This window comes from Mizuhopecten yessoensis, unplaced genomic scaffold, assembly GCF_002113885.1.
Source record: "Mizuhopecten yessoensis strain PY_sf001 unplaced genomic scaffold, ASM211388v2 scaffold8777, whole genome shotgun sequence".
In the NCBI taxonomy this organism is placed as follows: Eukaryota; Metazoa; Mollusca; class Bivalvia; order Pectinida; family Pectinidae; genus Mizuhopecten; species Mizuhopecten yessoensis.
In genome coordinates this window covers 59358-85526 of record NW_018407716.1, presented here as the reverse complement: position 1 = coordinate 85526, position 26169 = coordinate 59358, and the positions used below count along the sequence as shown (strand labels likewise).

At 37.5% G+C, this 26169-nt stretch overlaps 1 protein-coding gene across 1 annotated transcript in view; it reads left to right on the top strand.

Moving 5' to 3' along the window:
- The window catches only part of LOC110456518 (universal stress protein in QAH/OAS sulfhydrylase 3'region-like), a 38318-nt gene that overhangs the window by 7841 nt on the left and 4308 nt on the right, over positions 1-26169 (top strand). The gene's annotated exons all lie outside the window — the stretch shown is intronic.

The window sequence follows — 26169 nt, the reverse complement described above, 5'->3', positions numbered from 1 at the left end:
TCTAAGCAGCTTGAATGAGTCATAACAGGCCACATTTATAATTACAAGCTACATGGTACAATCAATTTGGTCCTTTAGTAATCAGCATCTTTTCTTCTGTTGTATTCTTGTCTTTTTCTTTTCTGTTTTTTGTTATGGTGGCGTTTTAAAACTTGCTTATATATGATCTTTTATATTGTGTTTGCAACGCATCTTCGTGGCAAAGAAATATCATAGAAAGTTCTGACACTGATCTTTCCTGACAGGCCCGGGTTTTGTTACTACCATTTGATCAATATCGTCTCTTAACCAGAAATTAATCAAGTGCCATCAGTGTATCTTGCTTGAAGTAAATACGATTCTAGGCCCTTTAAAAAAGAATAAAAAAATACGTACGACGATAATATATTCTACCGGAGTTCCGTTGTTTTCAGCACAGCTTAACTTTGTGAGGCAAGTACAAAAACCAGACCCCATATCAGTCACTGTCCATAGAGAAGATTAATTATCATCTATACACTACTTTGTACCACCTACCGTTGCATGGTATTTTTATTATCACTGATTGTAAGTATGAGAAGCAATTGAGAACGACTTGAGAAGAACTTGAGAAGAACTTGAGAACTGATTTTCCAATTCCCCAGCACTTGGGAACGTATTTTCTCAAAAAGAACGTCTGTTCGCGCCACATGACGTCCGAAACCGGAAAAAGTGTCCACACAAAAGTCATCCAAGTAAGAAAATAGTCCGTCATAAACATATCAATACAAAGTTATGGAAAAATATTGTGAGAAGAACACCACCATTTCAGGTATAAATGTGCATATGTTAAAGCTAATGACGATAGGATTGTTTTTAAAATATTATTTTTTTACGTAGTTTTAAGGTTCATATTCCTCCGCGCAAAACTTCTGTCCATTTACGTTTGTCACAGGCGATCGCGATCGTTGACCATTGAGCTTGGAAAACATGGTGTTTAGTTGAGTTTTTTAAATGGAGAAATATACAAGGTAGTAATATATAGATGATAAATAGTTTATCATACAGTATGTTCAGTGTTTGTCATTCTAACAATTTTCTCGTCGCTCACACGTAGATAAAATATCGAGTCCATCTGCGGTGGCCTCTTGATTTTATCCACGTGCTAGCGATGAGAAAATAAAGTGGGACTATCGCTTTGAAATACAAAACGGAGTAGTTATTGTCTAACCATACATCATTGTATTTATGGTCTAGCCATACATCACCGTATTATTGTCTAGCCATATAGCGCTCTATTGAGTTTTTATTGATCAGCATTGGGTTTCACATACGTATTGCATTCTTTACTGCCGTTATTCCTTTATCGTTAAAACTGCATTTATGTGTTGTGTTCTTTGCAATCATTGTTTCAAATGCGGTCAATGAGTCCTTGGTGTGTTCTTTGCTGTCATTGTTTCAAATGCGGTCATTGAGTCCTTGGTGTGTTCTTTGATGCGGTTGGTCGATATTAAGTCCTTATCATGTTCATTTGTTCTTCATTAAGACTAGTGCATTTAGCATATGGCATGTCCTTTGTTATGATGGTCAGTTTCTGGGCCGTACTATTACGCCTTTTTTTGTGTTATTTGTTGTAATTTATTGCCATCAAGGCCATCAACATCATATACATGACTTTATGTCCTTTGTCCTGATTGGTCGGAGTTTATGTCCTTTGCTCTAATTGGTCGGTTTTGAAGGCCATGGCTTGTACATGTTATTTTCTTTGCCAATTGATTTAATAATCTAGCTCCTTAGATATAACAGGTATACGATGGAAATGTCGGTGCACAACAGTATCGTTATGATATAGGTTTAGAGCATTGCTTGGTGTTATTTCTGGAACAATGCTTGTAATAGAACTGACCAACGCAGTTAATCAAACGCATCTGATACCACATAAAACGGACTGTTATTTATTGTAAACAATGAACATTCATGTGAACCAGAAGTGAAGTAGGGCAGACGTTATATAACTTTGGCAGTACGTGCTATGGTTATACGTTATGGAGTATCCCAGGCCAGGGCTACTCATAAAGGCCAGCTGTGTACTCAGATCCACGTGATGGGAGTGGCCAGTTGTGTATACTAGTGCAGACCGGGACTTGTAGTAGCCAACAGGTATAACGGGAAATACATTTATAGGGCGATGCGACGGACCAGATCACCGAATATACTCACATCCAATCATGCAATGAATCAACCATATATCAATCTTTTATATGGAATCATTAAGGGTTGTCTTTTGTATCGAAGCAGATTTGGGTCATCAATCCCCTGAAGGGTCGTTTATCATTTGGAATTTAGGTCACCAGTGTTCCCCCTGTGCTCTAACAAACCGGTAAGAGCAAACATCCATCGATATAAGTGTTCATCTTGTATCGAACTTAAACTGACGTTATTGTGAAAGTGTCTAGAGAATATATTTGTTCTTTCCGATAATAACACATCAGTTACAACAGGCTTACAACATTTCAGGAAAATTTGATTTTCCTTTTCGGTTGATTTCAGTGTTTTAAATCAGATAGCGTAGTTAGAAAAATAATAAACAACATATTTGATAACGTAGTTACATATTGAACACCAGAAGGCAATCATAAAGAGCATGTGAAACATCAGACAAACAACCATACAGCCCAGTTACATCGAAACATCAGACAAACAACCATACAGCCCAGTTACATCGAAACATCGGACAAACAACCATACAGCCTAGTTACATCGAAACATAAGACAAACAACCATACAGCCCAGTTACATCGAAACATCAGACAAACAACCATACAGCCCAGTTACATCGAAACATTGGAGAAACAACCATACAGCCCAGTAACATCGAAACAAAAGACAAACAACCATACAGCCCAGTTACATCGAAACATAAGACAAACAACCATACAGTCCAGTTACATCGAAACATTGGAGAAACAACCATGCAGCCTAGTTACATCGCAACATCGGACAAATAACCATACAGCCCAGTTACATCGAAACATCAGAAAAACAACCATACAGCCCAGCTACATCGAAACATAAGACAAACAACCATACAGCCCAGTTACATCGAAACATCAGACAAACAACCATACAGCCCAGTTACATCGAAACATTGGAGAAACAACCATACAGCCCAGTTACATCGAAATATCAGACAAACAACCATACAGCCCAGTTACATCGAAACATCGGAGAAACAACAATATATCGATGTTACATCAAAAACATTCGACAAACACCCATATAACGAAGTTACATCTGAAATACTAGACAAACTTTGCCTTCTTTAGCCTTTTATCAGAAACGTATGATAAAATACTCGATAGCGTATTTTTATCAGAAAAACAAACCAGTGTCAAGAACAACTTCATGCGCTGTACACACGTCGATTGACAACATTTTCTCAACTATGAGATGCATTCCCGTACCACCTATATTATATACACGTTATCCAACTGCCGGGAAATGACACAAATCTTGTTTTAATTGTATGAAGGATTTATTCCTGACATGCAAATAATGTTGTTATTCTTGTTTTTGAAGTTGAGTGCTTTTGTAAAAGGTTTCTATTAGGCTACATTAATATTTTAGAAAACCATTTGTTTTGCCGTTTCCAGGCAATGCTGATCACACAGAGGTATTCACAACGTTACAGAAATGTGCAGCACCAACTGAGAACGTAACTAGCTATCGAGAAACGCCTTTGAATGCTGAACCGATCGTTACACAAACGTTAACCCTTACAGCCCTATGTAACTTTATTAGACTCTACCATGCACTGCTACGAACGAGTCCATAATAGTATACAGCGGTGAAAAGGTTAAGCGGTAAACTAAATTGGTAGCGATTACCCGGATATCTATCCAAACTAGCTCTAATTATAGGAAAAAACCTCATCAATCCGTGCTAATTGTGAAACTATATTTAGACTTCGTACACAAATATCACTGGGGGACGTGACGGGATACTTGTTGACAGTATTTTCCATTACAAGGGTAATTAATATTTATAATGACTCCAATTCCACGTGAACACGTTAATCAATTTCGTTTTTATTTTTTGTACATCAACATGATGTGTTATTTCAAGCTTTTGGTAGTAGATTATTGCTATATGTATATTGTTAGCAATCATAGAAAGGTATGACGTAGAGCAAGGCTTTATTCATGTCTTTGATGCTCGTTAAAACCAAGGACCAACAATGTTCTTATACATGTAATAAATATGGTAGTATCAAAAATATAAGCATTAGACTGGTGAATTTCAAATACAAGTCGACCGGAATAGTCGAGTGCTTCATGTCATCAATTTGCAGTCAGATCGACTTAGAATGCCAACTAAAAGCAGTTCGATACTTATATTTACATCTTTTGAATGCTTTGATCTTATATAAAAGCTAATAATTGTTTTAGATGTCAGCATTTAATTTAGAACCATCATTTCAGAGGGAGGATTTAAGGTACCAGCCAGTACAAGTCTGACATCATAATAATGACGTTGGCTATGTTATTCATGAACGCTATATGCGTTAGGTAGGGTTTTATGTGGGCTAGACTGAAGTATATTTTAATTATTCTATTTTATTTATTAATTAATTTATTTGTTAAGTTATTCTATAAAAAAAATAAAAAATGGGAATTCTATTGAGATAGATAAAATGCTCAATAGATTATTTGCCGCTTTTTTATTATCTACCAATGTTTACTTAATCATCAAACTGCTCTCCGCAGTGGTTCATGTTGAGTTTGTAACGATAGAGTTGGTATCCATATTTTTTATTATTAAGAATCAATCTCATAGAATGATTATCCTATTTACAAGATTCATAGCTGATATAAATGTCACATAGACTTGGTTGGGTTATAGAGAGAAAGTGCAATAAGTTGTTAAATATAAGTTTGTATGTTAATACCGTTAACAGTCATTGATGCATCTAGCTAAATAACATGTTACTTTCTCTAATTCAAATGTATTTTTGATTTTTTTAAAATGAATCGGCCTCCAGATTTACAGTACATAAGGTGGTATCGATTTTATTCTAGTGTTATTTTTTAGATGAAGTCCAAGGTCGAATTTTTCCTCTTCTCTGAAGTAGGGGATATATAAAACGCTCTAGGTTCACGTAATGGTGTGACGCTATGCGACCATTACACGCCGATAGGAGAGGAGTTGAGAGCATGTTTTAAATGTGAACAGTATTTATTTACAACATATACAGTTGCTAGAGAATGTTTAATGAACTGACAACGTTCGTGGTATAACGGTTTCTATGATAACAGTCAATAGGACATCATCTAAAATAAACAATATGATATACCAAATTAATAATTGATGAGAATACTTATAATAAAGGCATTTGCTCTGCAGTGTTACATTGTAAAGCATCCTAAATCATGTCTGAGTTTATGGGACAATGGACCCTGGAAATATGGTCGTAGCGTCATTACAATTGTGACAATTATAACGATGCAAATAGCTGGCCTATATTGGCTGTTTGCTGTTCCATTGATTGAGAAACTACATGAAATAATTTAAAGGACAAATACAAACAATGAATATATCAAAAGGAATAAAAAAAATTCTGTTCAGAACTATGACTCTGAACAGAATGCAGTATAATGAATGAATGTATAACATATGAGTATTTGTACTAAACGGCACAGAGGTAATCATATGTACATGTAAAAACGATTTAATTCTAAATCGGCATGTAATATATTAGAGATTTACAACATGTCTGCATATAACCATTATCACTGAGGAGATTGTAAGGGATACGTTGGCGGAGGATAGGTGTATGATTCGTAGTGCCAGAATGCCAGAATGTTTTGTCGAAAGATACGTTGAAAGAGTGCTGGTAGAGGGAGAATGCATTCCGAACGGGTTTCTTGTGGGAAGATGTGTTGTGAAGCATTGTTGGAATATACGCTTTGAAAGGATGCATTGTAGAAGCATGCGTTGTGAAATGATATGTTGTAGAAGCATGCGTTGTGAAATAATATGTTGTAGATGGATGCGTTGTGAAATGATATGTTGTAGATGGATGCGTTGTGAAATGATATGTTGTAGAAGGATGCGTTGTGAAATGATATGTTGTAGACGGATGCGTTGTGAAATGATATGTTGTAGACGGATGCGTTGTGAAATGATATGTTGTAGAAGCATGCGTTGTGAAATGATATGTTGTAGAATGATGCGTTGTGAAATGATATGTTGTAGAAGCATGTGTTGTGAAATGATATGTTGTAGAAGCATGCGTTGTGAAATGATATGTTGTAGAAGCATGCGTTGTGAAATGATATGTTGTAGAAGCATGCGGTGTGAAATAATATGTTGTAGATGGATGCGTTGTGAAATTATATGTTGTTGAAGGATGCGTTGTGAAATGATATGTTGTAGATGGATGCGTTGTGAAATGATATGTTGTTGAAGGATGCGTTGTGAAATGATATGTCGTAGATGGATGCGTTGTGCAATGATATGTTGTAGAAGGATGCGTTGTGAAATGATATGTTGTAGATGGATGTGTTGTGAAATGATATGTTGTAGATGGATGTGTTGTGAAATGATATGTTGTAGAAGGATGCGTTTTGAAATGATATGTTGTAGAAGCATGCGTTGGGAAATGATATGTTGTAGATGGATGTGTTGTGAAATGATATGTTGTAGATGGATGCGTTGTGAAATGATATGTTGTAGATGGATGTGTTGTGAAATGATATGTTGTAGAAGGATGCGTTTTGAAATGATATGTTGTAGAAGCATGCGTTGGGAAATGATATGTTGTAGATGGATGTGTTGTGAAATGATATGTTGTAGATGGATGTGTTGTGAAATGATATGTTGTAGAAGCATGCGTTGTGAAATGATATGTTGTAGAAGGATGCGTTTTGAAATGATATGTTGTAGAAGCATGCGTTGTGCAATGATATGTTGTAGAAGGACGCGTTGTGAAATGATATGTTGTAGGGACCGCAGAACCAATTGATTTTCCATAGACGATAGTGTTAACGTTTACCACTGTCCTGGTTAAATGGGGTGATCCACACTGGTTTACCTCCCCTCATTTTGAAGAATATCATCTTGCACAACTGTAAATAAAATATTTTAAAATTCTGCCTATTTGAACTTTTTGTATATGGGGGCCGCCATCTTGTATTGAATTCGGCACCAAAAATCGACTAAAATTTACAACAAATAACCCACTTAATAAACTCACCCAGACAAAAGCAGACTTGAAAAAATTTAATATTTCTTTTTATGCATATTAAATCTATATACATATTGCTCAACCCACACATAAAACTTTTGAAACTTCTGTCACCTTAATATCCAACCAGCAGGCCCCGAGGCATTCACCTTCCTATTAAATCTTCTGCCCAAAAGGGGAAACCCACAATCTATTTTTTATTTGGTTCCGTGGTCCCGTAGAAGCATAAGGTACGGGAAGATGCATTATAGAAAGGATGTTGAAAAACGTGTAGTGCTGGGTATGTGGTATAGGAGATAAAACCGTCTTGTGGTAATGTTGTGCTTCTGTGTTTTCTACGATGCAATGCGTTTGTATTGCGTCAGTCATTTGTGAACTAAATCTTTCATCAATATCAGAAAGATTTGTGAAGCAGTCGCCATAAAAGTATTTTGACCATGTGACACTATCAAGGTAATGATAGGAGACAAAATAACACTAATGATAGGGGACAATGTGTCACTAATGGAAGTAGACCACACTGTGGTAATGGAGAGAGACAACCAGACCGTAATTGTAGGAAACAGCGAGTGCAAACATCAATGTTTTAACTTGGTTATATTTATTGATTCACTGATGTGGCATCGATTGGAGGATGTTAGGTTGTGATGATGTTCCGGTTGTTTTTCATCAGTACTAGTCGAATCCTGGTTTAAGTCTGGTGGTTTTGCAAAATACAGTTCTTGTGGATTACGTTAATTTGAAAGACTCGCAATTTCACAAATGTATTGTTCATTCTGCTAAAATAATTCATAACGCACAGTTCATAGTCACAGGGGAAACTTTCTTTGCCTGAAATATGGTGACAGTTTTGACTTATTAATACTGTTTTAACAGTTGTGTGTTTGACTTATTTTTGAACATTTTTGTATTTGTAGTCTGGATCGTGTCCTCGTTTAGCCAGTCCAAAATATGAACGTTTTATTCCTGAAAGCGTTAGATGGACAAGTCTTTTGAATGACATCTTGTGATTTGATTTTTTTTTATCCCTGTTTGCATAGGTGATATCAAATCCATTGATCAATGCAAACCAGAATGTTTTGGTGTCCTGTCTTTCTTTAGTATTGGTGACAAAATGGGGTTGCATTTATTTTTTAGATAAGGTCTGTTTAGTGAGATTATGATCGCTCCAAAAATGTAAGTTGAGGATCTGTAATGACTCCCAGGTCGTTTCCTCTATATAGCCGCTGGATGTGACGACTTCTGTTGTTATATATATTACATACATTTTTTTCTCTAATGTTTTCCACTTACATGAGTTATCATTCTTCAATATTCAATTCCACTAAACTATCCTGTGTCGAATAATACTTTTGATGCACTCTTGTAGATGCAGCCTGTCCTCCGCTGATGATATTGCGAAGTATATCTTGTATCGTCTGATACTAAATCATACAGTCCGAGATTGGTGGCCTCTCATTAAGATCAAGAACAGACCTACTCATGTTACATACAAAGAAACAAAAGCGTGCAACAGGTCATTACCGGAGTTGTGTTTCTGTTATTATATTGACAAATGAGTCCCAGAATTATAGGAGTGATTTTGATGAAACTATGTATGAGAATGCCTGCATATTGATTGGGCTGTGGAACACAACCCCCATTAACAGCGATAATATACTCTGTTACAAATAACACTCCATCCACCGGGAATGATATACAAAACATACCAATTAACCTCTATTCAACCCCGACTCCTCTCGGAACACCCGCAGCTATACTATTGCATTTTGATAGTTGCTTCTATCATTACCAGATGGTTCCGTAGTTCATCTGGTCGTCATACACATGGCCTCACTGATTGTGTGGTAGGGGAATCATTATCTATGTTGACTTCTATGACAGAAGTTATGTGGGTCAGGTAACACATCGAATGGATTGTTCGAGTTCATGTTTGAGAGGATGCATATTTATATGACAAAGCATTAACTACTGTGATATCATAACAATATAACCATATTTTGTATACCATGGCCAAACAAATAACTGAACAAAATGCTTAATTCTGATAAATTAACTGAATTTATATGAAATAAAAGGCATTGAACTGCATCCGTTTGGCATCCGTTTGGCATTCATAGAAAATATGAGCGACAAATTGGAACTTGTCCTTTGCAGTTGGCATTCATATTGAGTGTGAATGGACAATTGAAGGCAGTTCATTGCTAAACAAGCTATTTTAACCACACACACCTCCGTTACTTCTTTTCGGTATTTTTCCTACTGTACTTAATGTTTAAGTCGAGTTAGTCAGCTGTCCTGAATATGGTTATACTGGTGCCCTCATTAAACATCGCAGATTAATATAATAACATAAACTATTTATATTCTTAAAGGCTGGATTAATAGGTTTATAGGAATGATTGCTCTGTCTTTGGCATGCATCCCAATTCCTCGAGGATAGGCAGGTCGTAGACCCGGCCTTGTTTGAAGGGGATATACGAAGGAAATTGAGATTGTAATCACGGAAGATATATGCTAGATGCTCATGTTTCTTCATATTGAAACACGATATTCGAAATCATCCCTTCTGACTTGTAATTACGAAGTGTGAACGAGATCTGTAGGAGACAGACTTTTACTATACACCAGAGGTCTGTAGACTTGTATATCGACTTTCTATTGTGCCTATAGCAGAAAATAGCTTCGGTCGATTTGGTGTGCAGGTCATCTTCGGTTCATTCCGTGGATATATTCAGTAAATCGAGGGACGTACTGGCATATTTCGAATAGAGAATGACATTATCGAGAAACTTAATTTTGAAAAGAATATCGTAGTATAACTAATGCTGTAAGAAAATACGACGAAGTAGCATGACACAAGTCAATGGTGCTCTCTTCCCACACACGACACTCGACTGTGGGCTGGAAATTGACCAAACATCATGTTTATGTATTCATTCAGCTTAACTACAGAGCTATAATGTGTTACTCATGTTGATGTAAAATTTATGTTAAATAATTGTAAACGTTCAGGGTATTGCAATGTAATTATTGGTAAGGATAGCACATGAACTTGCTACTTTTGAAACGTGATAACTGAAAACTAAGATATATAACACTCGATTGCTTTCATAACTTCATCAGTACGTTAATACTTTATCTGTTTCAAAAGTGCGTCGTCAATTTTACTTATTTGAAATAAAATATGTACATGTGATATAAACAACATTTGAAACTTATTATCAATTTATTTCGCGAAAATCAGCTAGTGGTCTCCGTGGGGTATATGTACAAGTTTTTAGACTATCACCGAGGCTGCAGAATCTGGAGAGGTTCTATTCACAGCTTCACTTCAATAATTAATGAATGCTGTCTGGTGATTCAGTTACATCTGACGGCGAGAGGGTTATAGTTCTATCGACTATGTGCAACAAATCAAGAAATATTTTCGCGAATCAAGTTTGACAGAAAGTATGTAGTGCATGTAATGTAGGATGTAAAGTTAATTAAAACAATTACTTGATAAAGTTCACTCGTGGCTGCATGTGCGTGCGATACTAAAACACCATTACATGATGCCCCACGCACGCTGTCTGTCGTAGTTAATTAGTTGTTATTGTTCCCATACAACGCAGTAAAACGTTAACTTTGGATTTCTTCACCAAGTTAATGAACTTAAACTTAAGTGCTTCTTTATTTCGTATTTCTAGGGATTATGTTTCGTCATAACGTGGTTGACTCAATTGGTGAACTAACAATCCTTCAGGTTGTTCTGGTATGGTTTACATGAAATACAAAACAAATTATCCGTTGGGGCCAAAAGTCTTGGAGATTTTTCCCAAAATGAAAAGAAGAATGTGAAAATCACAATAATGGCCAAAATGAAATAAACTTTCCTTTTTCGTTTTTCAATTTTGTTTCACAGCTAGATACTGAATGGTTAAAGCGTAATGGTTTTGACAAGAATATTCCAGTTTTTTCCGAAACAGCCGTTTCTTATCGCTTATCCTTTCTTTTTTTGAAATCCTTTGGTTTATAAACCATTTTATGAAGAATATCAAATTGTGATTTTTATTAATATCTCACATCTTCCTGTTCCTGACTTTCCTCGCATGTTTATTGTTTATAGTATTGGTATGGATAGTAAAAGTGAGCTGATTCTTAACTCGATTACTATTTCCCTGAGTCATAAAGACTATTCGTCAGCTTATTTCGTTTGAAGTTGCGTTTTATCGTGTTGAACGACCTGTTTCCACCTTGAAGCAGCCTTTGATTGTTCTACAATGATTCCATAAGTCAAACAAGCTAATGTATAACAGACCAGTATGTTATAGTGGATGTCGTCCTTGTGTACTCTTGTTACAGTGACTTGGAGTCAATGTCCTTGTTAACACTGTGCATTCACACAGAGAAAACTAAATCGCATTAGATTATCCAATTATAGCGCTTTTAAAGCCTGATTAGTTCTTAAACGATCATTAAACCGGAATACAACTGATCCATTAACGAAAATTGGCATTGAATTAATGGCTGGAGGCAACTGGTAATACAGCAACTAACTGTGGGAAGGTGTCATGATACCATTCAAAACTGTTTCCCCAAATTATAAAGACCACCCCAATAAATGCTTCCCAAGCTTTCTGACCCGCATCAGCAGTTTCTGCAAAACGTCACGTTGATGTCGGTTGGTTGGGTTGGTTGATGGGTTTATAGACTACTTTTCACGGGCGAAGCCCGTGTTCTGTCGTCTTGAGGGGGTAAGTCTCCTGCTTACCGGGCCCTCGGAGATTCAAAATAACCTTGCCCGTCCAGGTCACGCCCTAAGGTCGGTCAGCTCCTTAGATGCGGATAGGCTGTCGCAGTTACATACAGCACGTATACGGGAACACGTAAAACACCTCCTTCAAACAGCTTCACTGCACTCCTATGACGTTGATGTCCTCAGCTGAATCTAAAAAAAATACGTTAACATTTTATAAGACTTAATTTGATTGGCTGCTGCGCGTTGCTTTCAACCAATCAATGTATGGCAGTCAACAGCTAAAAGTATTATCCAGGCAATAATGTTAGCTGTTGACGGCTTAGTTTTCCCCTTTGGAAGCAGTCATGATCGAGGAATGTATATCAGTATCAGAAGAATCGGGGATATTTTATATGGTCATTTGACAAACAAATTAGCTTTAGAATGTGGCAGAAACGTGTATTAAAAGTATGAAGATATCACTTTTGTCAATGACCAATACACCAGATGAAACAACACTGGCATTCAAGACTGTTTTGCAACGTTAAGGTTATATTCACTAACACATCTACCTAACAACATATGTGTTCACAAATCTTATCAGAAAACAGCTGTATGTAATTGCGTTGAATAGCCCATCCAAACTGCCCGTAGAATAAGGCGCCAAAATTACGCTATTGGATCCCGTCTTTCTTCATGCAGTAATATTACCGTCATTGAAGGTACAGTAATTTAGGAATGTAGCAAATTGAAAATTAAATGATATTTCTGTTGAATACTAGATATATTTCGATCGTAGGGCAGAATATACCAATTCTGTTAATCGTGAAAAATATTGGTATTCAGCAACACTCGTGAAATTTATAAGAAATTGAGTAACAATATGCATGTTTCAAATTCGATAATGATATTTTGATTATCAATGTTTTCCAAATGAAAAATCATTATTGAAAAACATTTCTTAGACTGAACGTGTAACAATGTGTACCACATACGGCAGCAATTATCTTCGAAAATATATTCATTGATCTATTTCTTACAGTCTTAATTGCCAATCATACAGAACCAAAGTATAGAAAATGAGGAAATAATGAGTGAGTAAAGAGAGACACCGAAAACCATGTTTAGTTTTACGTTTTAAAGATATAATTGGGTACCAGCTGTATGTTTTGCATCCGCCATTCTTAGCCATCTTATCTCACGATTGCTTGTGTTTTATCACAGACCAGCCACTGTAATGGGGTTTCGTAATTAGTCGACTTGTTTCATCGTTTTATGACGTTTCTTCATTCGGAGTAGTAACTCACCAGTAATACAATGATGTTTGGATAGAAACGACAGATAATTCATTGACGCACGGATAGGAAATTATGATTAATGCTAAAGATTAGACACCGTTTGACATTTATCGTAACCGTATTTACGTGTACGAGGAGTATTTAATTACACACTTGTGTTTTAAGTTAATGATACAATTTTAATAGCTTTAGCTAATCAGACCCGTGAGTGATTGTAAATAACATATTAACTTGCGCCTGGGGCCCCTGTTCCATATTTGGAACACTTAGACCTTGGAAAGTGTGTTCTCTAGAGTCATTCCGTAACAGTGGGTTTATCGAATAATACATGCTAAGTTAGAGAGCAGCGTTTATGTTTAGGGCTACAACACGTACATGTACATTGATCTGTTTTAAACCACAAAGAAAATTGTGATCGGAAAAGATTTTTTTTTTTAATTTTTAAACATGGAAACGCTGCCATTTTATATGTATTGTATTTTTACGTTCATTCCTGCTTAGCTGCATTGCGGTTTATGTTAGAGTATTGCAGCGGTTCAATAGAACTTTATGGATGATTCTAGCACATACAGTGTTGGTCTGATCGGCTATGGCGTCAGGTTTTCGTGTCACAAAAGCGAGAGAAATGTTGAGCACATTAGCCGGAATTGAATAATATATGTAACTGTTATAAAACATTTGCAACCTTTACGGTGTGGCTTTGTGATTTGGTTAGTGACTCACTCACTCGATGTTATTAGTGCAAAACATCGATTTGATGAAAGATAATCATCATGGCTTGGTTATGTTTTTCCCCCAGAATGCATTGTTCACAGTCGCGTAATTTGGAATGCCTTTTTGGAAGATCCCACAAACCAGTAGTTGCTTAGTCCGAATAATTCCGACGTTTTATCGACTTTTTTGATATCAGTCTGTTGTCGATTAACGTCAGAACTCCGGCCTTCTATAATATGCGGGAAATAAGCGACCCACGCCAGGGTCGCTCTTTAAACTGATATTTTAGAAACAAATCGTCACTTTCACACACATGTCGCACATGGATCGAAAGATCTATTCTTTATGCACTAGGTGGTATCAATAACATGTTTCAAAGATCATAACGAACAGTATTTTTCCAACGTTTACTATACCAACCCATGTGTTCAATGGAAATCAGGGCATGAGCCATGTCACATGACTTGACGAGATCTCGCGTTACCGAAGGTATTTCCCAACGTTATGACGTAGGCCGTCGATATTTTAGTCACGTGGCATTAGAAGGCGGGGCTATCAAAAACCTAAAGTAAAACAGAGTAAGATTAAAAAAATATGTTTTTAGTGATTGAATTGTTTGTTTTAGGCATGTTATGTATGTTCATCTTGTGCATAAAGAATAGTTTTTTGATCCATGTGCGACATGTGTGTGAAAGTGAAGATTTGTTTCTAAAATATCAGTTTGAAGAGCGTCCCTGGCGCGGGGCGCTTATTCCCCGCATATTATAGAGGGCCGGAGTTCTGACGTTAATAGACGACAGACCGATGTAAAAAAAAATGTCGATAAAACGTCAGACTAATTCGGACTAGCAGTTGCTATGCACCAAATAGTCCTAGATATTTGTATTTAGTGGTAGAGCATGCGCTGCACGGTGATAGCTTTACATGTAGTAACGTTTTACTGGGTTTAGCGTCTTGTTAACAATACATTTCCTTTAAGGCGTGATTCAACGTGTATAATGATAGCATGCACGTGTGTGTGTGTACTGGAGACGGTGTGTCGGTTTATTCCTGGTAAATCTCTCCTCGCGACAGCGTGGGCCTGATACCGTATTTATAGTGCTACCTCACTGAAATACCATGTCGAAGGCAGTAATACACTTGGTCACATTAAACTGACAATGGGTAACCTGTTGTGGTGATTCCATGAAATGCTGAACGTTTGGCAGATAATAATAACTACTATTTTAAGGGCTTTGTTATGTCCTGGCCTTGGACGTCTTCCTCACTTTGGAGAACGTTCAATACTTAAGACCAAAAATGTGGTATTGCAAAGCAAGTCTATAGTAAACGAAAGGTTGTTAGGAAGCAGAGAATGTAAATAAAGATCAAAAACGTTTCAATGGGTGTAGCAGATTTATTTAGTTCTCCTTTGTGTTCCCAAGTAGAGGAAACAAGAAAAAATCCCCAATTATGCAGGGGGTTTTCACATCAGTTGCCTATTACAACATGGGGTGGTTAACGGTAGGTATATCATGTTACTCAGTCCACGACCTGCATGATAGCTATTTGATATCTTAAACATGATCATATCTGATATCTAAATAGCAGACAAAAATACATGAATTATGACACGGTCAAACTTTTCCTGACAAATTCAGGGAATCACCAGAAACGTTTCATTATTGAATTCACTACACTAGCCAATCTTTCACTTCCTGTTTGCATAAAGGCATCAGACTACTCCCAGAGTCTACGAGATACCTACAATAATGGTAAAGATCTTAACCTGCTTGCACCAGATATATCATCATGCATTATAATATCCTTTTTCATTGGCTTTATCTGTCTTGCAGTCTAGTTCGATATGCCCAATGTATCTAGTGGAAAACATTACATTTTCATGCTGTCTCATTTTTCGTTCTCTAAAAATCTATCTCGATATGTCCTATATAAGTCGCATAGGTAAGAAATTGCTTCTAGATGTTGTTTGTTTTTCATTGGTGTCCTATATAAGTAGCATAGGTCAGAAATTGCTTCTAGATGTTGTTTGTTTTTCGTTGGTGTCCTATATCAGTAGCATAGGTAAGCAATTGCTTCTAGATGTTGTTTGTTTTTCGTTGGTGTTCTTTAAAAGATCAAAGGTAAGAAATTGCTTCTAGATGTTGTTTGCTTTTCGTTGGTGTTCTTTAAAAGATCAAAGGTAAGAAATTGCTTCTTGATGTTGTTTGTTTTTCGTTGGTGTTCTCTAAAAGATCATAGGTAAAGAAGTTGCTTCTAGATGTTGCTTGTTTTTCGTTGGTGTTCTCTAAACGCCTATCTCAACCTTTCCTCTGTATCAGTGTGATTAACCTCTGGGTTATCATTTTTCATCGGTGTTGGGGAATGTTCTTTCTTGACAGGTCATGTGTACCAAATGATACTGACGTCACATACGTATCCACTAATCCAGGGCCATAAACAACATTTTATTTTCTGGTATATCTTGAAGGAAAATTAGGTCATGATGATCACCGCGCAACTTTTTCAACGAACGATCCATGAATTCCGCCATACAGAAAACCCTTGCAACGTTGTGTATTGGTGTATCCGCACAATCCTGATAGTAGGGACAGGCTGTGTGGAATCGAAACAACTGTGACGTGTAAGCTCCATCAGCGGAGGGTCCGGTTTGTTACTCCAGAGAAAAGGATATTTAACGATCGTGAACTTTAAGTCGCCATGTTTGTAATAAAGGCGGGTTATTGTAAATACAGAAGCGTAAATACAACACTGGCAGTGCCCACTGGGCATTGTCTAATACAGATTTACTACTCAATTAAACTTGTGCTCGGTGTTTTTATTAGACACTTATAAAACCATTGCTTGTATGTTTTATCCGATGGGAGTTATTACTTGTTACGTGTGTAAGAACACCACAGTTAGTCCTCCCTGGAGGTTGGTGTTTGTATGAATACTTAAGGCTATTTTCCTCATGGGTCTCGTATACCATTCTATGTTGTTTTGCCCTTTTATGACCTCTTCTGACATAAATATCTGCCGAAGTTGTTATTATATATGTACTCGGCACACGCGTGGTACTTACCAAGTATTTTCAGTCGTATACTATACACTAATATACACATAGAAAATATGCGTATTTGAGTGTATAACACTACATATTTAAACTATAGCGTAAAAACAAAACTTTATTTATGTTTCCAAATTCTGCAGCAACCACGGAAACCTAGAACCTTCATGGTTTCCATAGTTGCTAAGGAACTTTTAAATACGTATTACAATTATCTGCTTGATAACTTGTTTGTTATACATACGTATATATAGGGTATACACAAAATAAAAGAATATACCGACATTCATGTCATGTTATATAGCACGTTCTAGTTCTGGGAAAGGTATTCGGTCTTAGAGGGGTTAAGCCAGACCAGGAGTTGTAAATTACATGCATGTATGGCAGTAGTGCTTGCAGTCTAGGTCTTCTGTGTCAATATCAAACAAAATGCGAAAATTATTGATGTGATGCATTTATAAGGAACCTGTACAAAGTCTTTAAGAGCCTACAAATGTAGGTACCAACAAAAACAGGACACAAACACGCAGTACAGAGGTGTATTGTTGCATTACGCTCCCGAATGATTATTAGTGTAGGGGGCTTATCGAAAATCGCGTGGCAAAACACAGCTGGTGGTTAATTAGAATTAACTTTTTGACATATGATTTACAAGCTTCTTTAGATGTGCAGCTAACAATAAGTATGTAACCCCATGTTGTTTACCAGAAATAAAAAAAACTGGGATCCGTTCTCCACACATTCAGTCACTTGTTGTATATATAATCTGATGGCAGCAAAAGTCAATATTGATTAGTGAGAACCTCATGCATGTTTCATTATTTTGTTACGTTGTAGAGTTATTCAGATGTAAACAAAGTGCGTATGACTATATAATAAGGATAACGACGGGTTTTTTAATGAATGCGTCACCGTCCGTGCTAACATAGTGATTACCGGTACTCGTACAGAGCTCTAACGTTGTTAATTTGTATTATTCTTTGTGCAACAACTGCCAGCTATATTGTTAATGCTACTTAAGAATAGAAGGGCTGCTCAGAGAACGCCCGATTTGCTGAAAATTTGTCAAGGAAATGTCGAAAACAGCAATCTTTGGCGGTAAAGTTTCATCAACCTTCTGCTTGCAGTAACCTATTATCGCTTCTTTTAAATAGGCTTCTCCAAAACAGCTAGTGCTTCGTTATGTATCGATTTCTGATATAAGTGTAAAGAGGTATACCGTTATAGTACGCTCCCGACTAATTGTTATTACTTTAAGGGACTCACCGAACAACGTGTGGCAAAACACAGCTGCTTTATGAGCAGCATTTCTATTGTCAGTTTCTGAATCATTATTTCCCGTTCCATTCAAAACAAACAAGCAAATATGACATTAATACGTAAGCACCACAGTGGAGGCGTCAGTTCTAAACTTTCAAGTCTTATACTTTATTTAAAATGAAGGATTATGAACGTGTAACACATTTATATTTTAAGTTAAACAACATTCCATATCGCACATTTTACATTACTTTGGTTCGACTGTAAGGCTTCGTGCTTCCGTCATTCACCTGAAGATTATGGTATGTTCTGTACATGTGTACATGAAAAATCAATTCTATAAATTCAAAAACCCTTTGGCAAACTAGTGGAACATGTCTGCTAAATCTACTTATACTGCTTCGTATATTTTGTATTTCATCATGACTGTCGCATTAGGCTTTCTCGTCATTTCTAGCGTTACAGCCTTATACTGATTTATGTTTCCTAGCGTTACCACCTTAAACTTCCTTGCTTCCCAATATTACCCCCTTCCATCATAGAGTGATCGCCTTGTACCGCTTCATGTTCCCTGGCTTAATTACCGCTTATGCCGCCTCATGTAATCAAATTTTAACGATTTATAGCGCCTCATGTCACCTTATACTGTTCCATGTTTCCTAGAATAATTGTCCTGTACTGCTTCGTGATCCCTAGCATCTCTTCCTTTTACCGCCTCGTGTTCCCAAGCATTTCTCTCTTGTACAGCCCCGTGTTTCCTGCTTTTGGTACCTTCATTTCATTTCATCAAATTTTATTGACAAGATGTCGTAATCAATTAGATTGAATAACAGGCAAAGCCTATATAAATTCTCTCCGTCAAATGGCCAAAGTGGAATAAACAAGGAGACATAATATTTTAAACATGTTGCAAATGAAAAAATTAACACAAAATAATTCATATCAACACAAGGCTAAGGGGAAGTAACTCATGAAGGAAACATCTCGAACACCTCATACACACTTACACACATACAAGTACATGTATAAATACATTTATTTCAGCATATATATACACTATCATAGACAGATATTGGCAGGCTTAGACCAAAAGTCCATGCGCATATATTGCACAGGTCACTGCTACCAACAACTGTTACAATTAAAAATAATAAATTAACTTAATACATATAGAGTGTTATTATTTACAATGTCAAGATAAGTACACGTAATAGACAGTAGTCATGCTCAACTAGAATCTCCTTAATGAAATATAGAATATATAGTATATTTTTGTTTAACATCATGGCTTTAAGTCATATAAAAATTAAAACGACGGGATTTTCCAATAAAAATATGCACATCATCAAGTATTCTTCTATTTGTAAGCCCATCACAATCAGGACAGCCCTGGAGAAGAATGTTTTTATCAATGTGATTGTGGTTTCCATAACTGTTAAGAGAAATGAACAAAGTTGTTCTTTGATTATAAAAAATAGGACATTACAAAAAGTAATGAGATACTGTTTCATGTTCAGCAGAACCTTGTACTGCCTTCATATCATCACAACTATCGCCTTACTCTGCCTCATGCTTCCCAGCGTTACCACCTTACTCTGCCTCATGCTTCCCAGTGTTACCGCCTTACACTGCCTCCTATTTCCCAGCGTTACCGCCTTACTCTGCCTCATGTTTCCCAGCGTTACCACCTTACTCTGCCTCATGTTTCCCAGCGTTACCACCTTACACTGCCTCGTGTTTCCCAGCGTTACCACCTTATTCTGCATCATGCTTCCCAGCGTTACCACCTTATTCTGCCTCATGCTTCCCAGCGTTACCACCTTACTCTGCCTCATGCTTCCCAGCGTTACCACCTTACACTGCCTCGTGTTTCCCAGTGTTACCGCCTTACACTGCCTCCTATTTCCCAGTGTTACCGCCTTACACTACCTCCTATTTCCCAGTGTTACCGCCTTACACTACCTCGTGTTTCCCAGCGTTACCGCCTTACACTGCCTCATGCTTCCCAGCGTTACCACCTTACTCTGCCTCATGCTTCCCAGCGTTACCACCTTACTCTGCCTCATGCTTCCAAGCGTTATCACCTTACACTGCCTCGCGTTTCCCAGCGTGACCGCCTTACACTGCCTCATGTTTCCTAATGATACCACCTTACTCTGCCTCATGCTTCCCAGTGTTACCGCCTTACACTGCCTCATGCTTCCCAGCGTTACCTCCTTACTCTGCCTCATGCTTCCCAGTGTTACCGCCTTACACTCCCTCGTGTTTCCCAGCGTTACCCCCTTACTCTGCCTCATGCTTCCCAGTGTTACCGCCTTACACTGCCTCATGCTTCCCTGCGATACCACCTTACTCTGCCTCACGTTTCCCAGCGTTACCAGCGTACACTGCCGCATGTTTCCCAGTGTTACCATCTTACTCTGTTTCGTGTTTCCCAGCGTAACCGCCTTACACTGCCTCATGTTACCTAATGATACCACTTTACTCTGCCTCATGTTTCCTAATGATACCACCTTACACTGCCTCATGTTTCCCAGTGTTACCACCTTACTCTGTTTCGTGTTTCCCAGCGTAACCGCCTTACACTGCCTCATGTTACCTAATGTTACCACTTTACTCTGCCTCATGCTCCCTAATGATACCACCTTACTCTGCCTCACGTTTCCCAGCGTTACCAGTGTACGCTGCCGCATATTTCCCAGTGTTACCAACTTACTCTGTTTCGTGTTTCCCAGCGTAACCGCCTTACACTGCCTCATGTTACCTAATGATACCACCTTACACTGCCTCATGCTACCTAACGTTACCGCCTTACACTGCCTCATGTTACCTAACGTTACCACCTTACACTGCCTCATGTTTTTAGTGTAACCACCTTACTCTGCATCATGTTTCCCAGTGTTACCACCTTACACTGCCTCATGTTTCTTAGTGTTACCACCTTACACTGCCTCATGTTTCCCAGTGTTACCACCTTACACTGCCTCATGTTTCTTAGTGTTACCACCTTACACTGCCTCATGTTTCCCAGCGTTACCACCTTACACTGCCTCATGTTTCCCGGTGTTACCACCTTACACTGCCTCATGTTTCCCAGTGTTACCACCTTACACTGCCTCATGTTTCCCGGTGTTACCATCTTACTGTGCCTCACGTTTCCCAGTGTTAGCACCTTACTCTACCTCATGTTTCCCGGTTTTACCGCCTTACACTGCCTAACGTTTCCCAGCGTAACCGCCTTACACTGCCTCGTGTTTCCTAGCGTTACCCTTTCAACGCCTCACGATACCCAGCATTACCGCCATACACTGACACGTGTTTCTTAGCGTTACAGCATAACACTGCCTTATGTTGTTCAACTTTATTATATATTTATAGATTATCACACTGTATGTTCAGGGTTTGTCGTGAGAAGAATTTTCTCAATGCGAGCACGTGGATAAAATCGAGAGGCCACCGTAGATGGACTCGAGATTATATCTACGTGCTAGCGATGAGAAAATTGTTCTCACGGCAAACTCTAAAAATACTGTATGAAAAACTGTTTATCATCAATATACAAAAATGTACTACTACCTTATATATTTCTCCATTAAAAAACTCAACTAAACACCATGTTTTCCAAATGACTTCTAAGCTCAAGTTTTGCGCGGAGGAATACAATGAACCTTAAAACTAAGTAGAAACAATATTTTTAAAACAATCCTTTCGTCATTGGCTTTCCATATGTACATTAACACCTGAAATGGTGTTGTTATTCTCATAATATTTTCCCGTAACTGCAATGTGTTGATATGTTTATGACGGACTATTTTCTTTCGCGTATCACTTTTGTGTAAACACTATTTCCGGTTTCGGACGTCATCTGGTGCTAGCAGACGTTCTTTTTTGGGGAAAATACGTTCCCAAGAGCAGGGGAATGGGAAAATCCGTTCTCAAGTTGTGCTCAAGTCGTTCTCAACTTCTTCTCATACTGACAACCGATGATAATGAATCTATTATGCTACCGGTAGGTGGTATAAAGCAGTATATAGATGATAATACACTGTTCTCTTAACACGATATACTTTATCATGTCGTCTATTCTTTATGATAAAGTACATGTCGATAAATACGTTGGTTAGTTGCTTTGTCCTATATGCTGCTTCGCCTTCAGTTTTTACTGTGTCGTTTTTGGTATCTTAAGTTCACTGTAATTAATTGAGATTGTATCCATTTCTGTGTCAATGTTTTGCGCTTGTTATACATCTAGTTATGCAATCTCTACTCCCATACTACTCCGCTGTCTGAGTCACCTCTGCTAGAATAATCAACTTAAAAATCTTTGAGAAAAATGGAACCCCAAGGAAATCAAATGTTATGGTAAAACAGACGACAAAGATATAACATCTCCTTTAACACAATATAAAGTATGCCATCAGAGTAACCTTAGATGTGTGCCAAACTGCCATCCATCGTTCTCAAAACAATTGTATTAAGAGGAGACTGAACTAGATTACAATCACTGAAACGATTTCCGTAAGACACCGACAGATTGATTGTCTGTAAAATCCGGTTGAAGTACGCCAGTGGATTTAAAGTCATTACGAAAACATACACTATAACTAAACTTTAAAAGGATTACGACAAATTCGTTCTTTAGATATGATCACGTGATAACACGCTCTCGATGCGTACGATTTAGTGCAATCTTTAACGAGATTGGGTAGAATTTAACAGAAGTAAATAACACTGCTTTCACATTGAGTTGTAACTACTGTCTTCAGGTTTTTTTTATAACAAATCTACAGCCTCATATAGAATTATCTAAAGCAAGATTTAGTTAATTAAACAGGTTTTAGTATTTTGGACTTGCGTGTTTCTCACAAAATATGGAATAATTAAGTCTGAGCCGCCATTGTTAAAAAAAATAACTTTATCATTTGTCTTCCAACATACTTAGCCCTGACTGATACCGAATCTAAACAGGTCAGGCGTAGTTGTCATGACTTCATGGTAATATATTTACATTTGCCCCCGCGCCGTCCCATTACAACAGTGTTAGAGGGCAAGTGTAATTATATAGGCTGTAATTACAACTGCTCGACTATAATTACAACTGCCTGTTTCAGGTGTAGGAATATGGCCGCCTGAAATGTATTTTGAGGCAAGGCAAATGGTTTTTGTAGGAAAATGTCTTAAAAAAGAAAAATATGTAAATATAAAAAATACCTGGTTGTCTGGATGTAATTATTGTTGATATAATTACAAGTGGCCTCTGGCAAATCCCATAAAACTCCAGACAACCAGTTATTGTTTAAATAAATACCCCGCCTCCTGACGCAATTTATCAAAATTGTCTCTTCGTCAGAAGGTACGTTATCGCAGCGTGTTTTGACATAAAACATGCTCATTTATATCCACTTAGGAAGTCTAGGCTTTCAGTTTCCATTGAGGTCAACGTTATCACGAGAAACAGTTTGGGACCTCGTGCTGTACCTACACTAAAGGTCGTCGCCAGCTCAGGCGGTGCGCGAACAAAACCTTTTTCTGACGGTGTGCCAATATAAAATGTCATTTCATACGTGCTCTAGCGAAGCTTGTCTTGCGAGCCTTTAAGCGTAAAGTCGAAAGCCTCGTCTGTCTTCCCTAGTATGGGGGCTACTTTCCTTCAGAAAATAGTCACCTATTTGATCGAAACGATTTTGGAGTGTCTGGACTACGGAGGAATGACAAATTCCTAAGGACACAAAGGTAGCTCTGTCTTCCGAGTCGTCTTTGGTTTCATGTGAAATTGGTTTTCCATGTCGGCTTCGACATCACTGGCATTATGCGATCAATAAAAATAACGAAGCTATTTGATTTGGTACCGTTTTTCTGCTGGTTCGTAACTGTCGGTGCACAATTTTTGTCGTTTTTGTCATACGACTGTCCATCATTAACGATTTCGATACTATTATGACTTTTTTGATAAACGTGCTCTACGGTATACGTGTATGCCCGTTTCTAATTTACGATCCTTAATTCATATGCTTCTTTATAATTAACGACTATAACGTGATGTTTCCCTTTATAATTAACAACTATCACGTGACGTCCCTTTTTATATTTAACAACTATCACGTGACGTCCCTCTTTATAATTAACAACTATTACGTGATGTTCTTCTTTATAATTAGTGGTTCCTATGTTATACGCCTGTTTGTTTCACTGTTGGTATGAAACCCTTTGTAAGTTTTGCCTTTCCAACATTCGTAACCGTTAAATCTCCATTAAAATCTAATCACTAACCCACAACAGCTTAATTATTGAGACAGACTGTTTTGAACAACTAACCCGCTGCTAACTTCAGCCCGCTCAATCGTTATTAGTAGTTAAATAGTCCAGGTATATGTCTACTTATATTACTATTGCACCTCCATGCAATGAATTTTCGTACCAAGACTATGACAATTATCTAAGAAGTTGTTCACCTTGTCTTTTCCTTGTCGTTGTTTAAGGTGTACTCGTGTGTCTTTTTAATTCAGCATAATACTTGACTGTAAGATTAGGGGCCGCGGTGGCTAAGTGGTTAAGGCGTCTGACATTCTAGATCTGCTACCACTAGCTCTCCATCACTGGGTCGCGGGTTCGAAACCTACGTAGGGCAGTGGACAGGTACTGGCCGTAGGTCGGTGGTATTTCCCCGGGAACTCCGGCTTTCCTCCAACACCTAACATGTCCTTAAATGACCATAGCTGTTAATAGGACGTAAAACACAAACAAACCAAACCGAAGGAGATCTACCTCATATCGACTTCTATCCATATACAATCGATATGCCTGAAAGCACAGTTCATGCCGACATGCCTCCTCTACTAGATTTTGATGGAAAGGGCATTAGATTGTGAAGGGTTACTAAAACAATTTTGGATGCAGTAAGCGCATCGCAATGCATATAATATTTCAAACATATCTGGACAAAAAATGACTTTATTGTGCTACAGGGTACTTGAATTGATGCTAAATTGCATTGCTATTTAGCAAGGCATGTGCATTTAAATCTTATCGAGTTGCTAAATTGTATATTAAAGGGCACTTGGTTGAAATTAACTTGACGTTATGTTACATGGTACGTGGATTGATATTATTTCAACATTTTGCTGCAGGGTACGAGGATTGATATTAATTTGACGTCACTGTGTTACACGGTACGTGAATTGATAGCAATTTGAAGCTATTGTGTTACATGGTACGTGGATTAATATTAATTTCACGTTATTGTGTTACAGGGTACGTGGATTGGTATTAATTTGACGATATTGTGTTACAGGGTACGTGGATTGATATTAATTGGACGATATTGTGTTACATGGTACGTGGATTGATATTAATTGGACGATATTGTGTTACAGGTTACGTGGATTGGTATTAATTTGACGATATTGTGTTACATGGTACGTGGATTGATATTAATTGGACGATATTGTGTTACAGGGTACGTGGATTGGTATTAATTTGACAATATTGTGTTACAGGGTACGTTAATTGATATTAATTGGACGATATTGTGTTACAGGGTACGTGGATTGGTATTAATTTGACGATATTGTGTAACAGGGTACGTGGATTGATATTAATTTGACGATATTGTGTTACAGGGTACGTGGATTGGTATTAATTTGACGATATTGTGTAACAGGGTACGTGGATTGATATTAATTGGACGATATTGTGTTACAGGGTACGTGGATTGGTATTAATTTGACGATATTGTGTAACAGGGTACGTGGATTGATATTAATTGGACGATATTGTGTTACAGGGTACGTGGATTGGTATTAATTTGACGATATTGTGTAACAGGGTACGTGGATTGATATTAATTTGACGATATTGTGTTACAGGGTACGTGGATTGGTATTAATTTGACGATATTGTGTAACAGGGTACGTGGATTGAT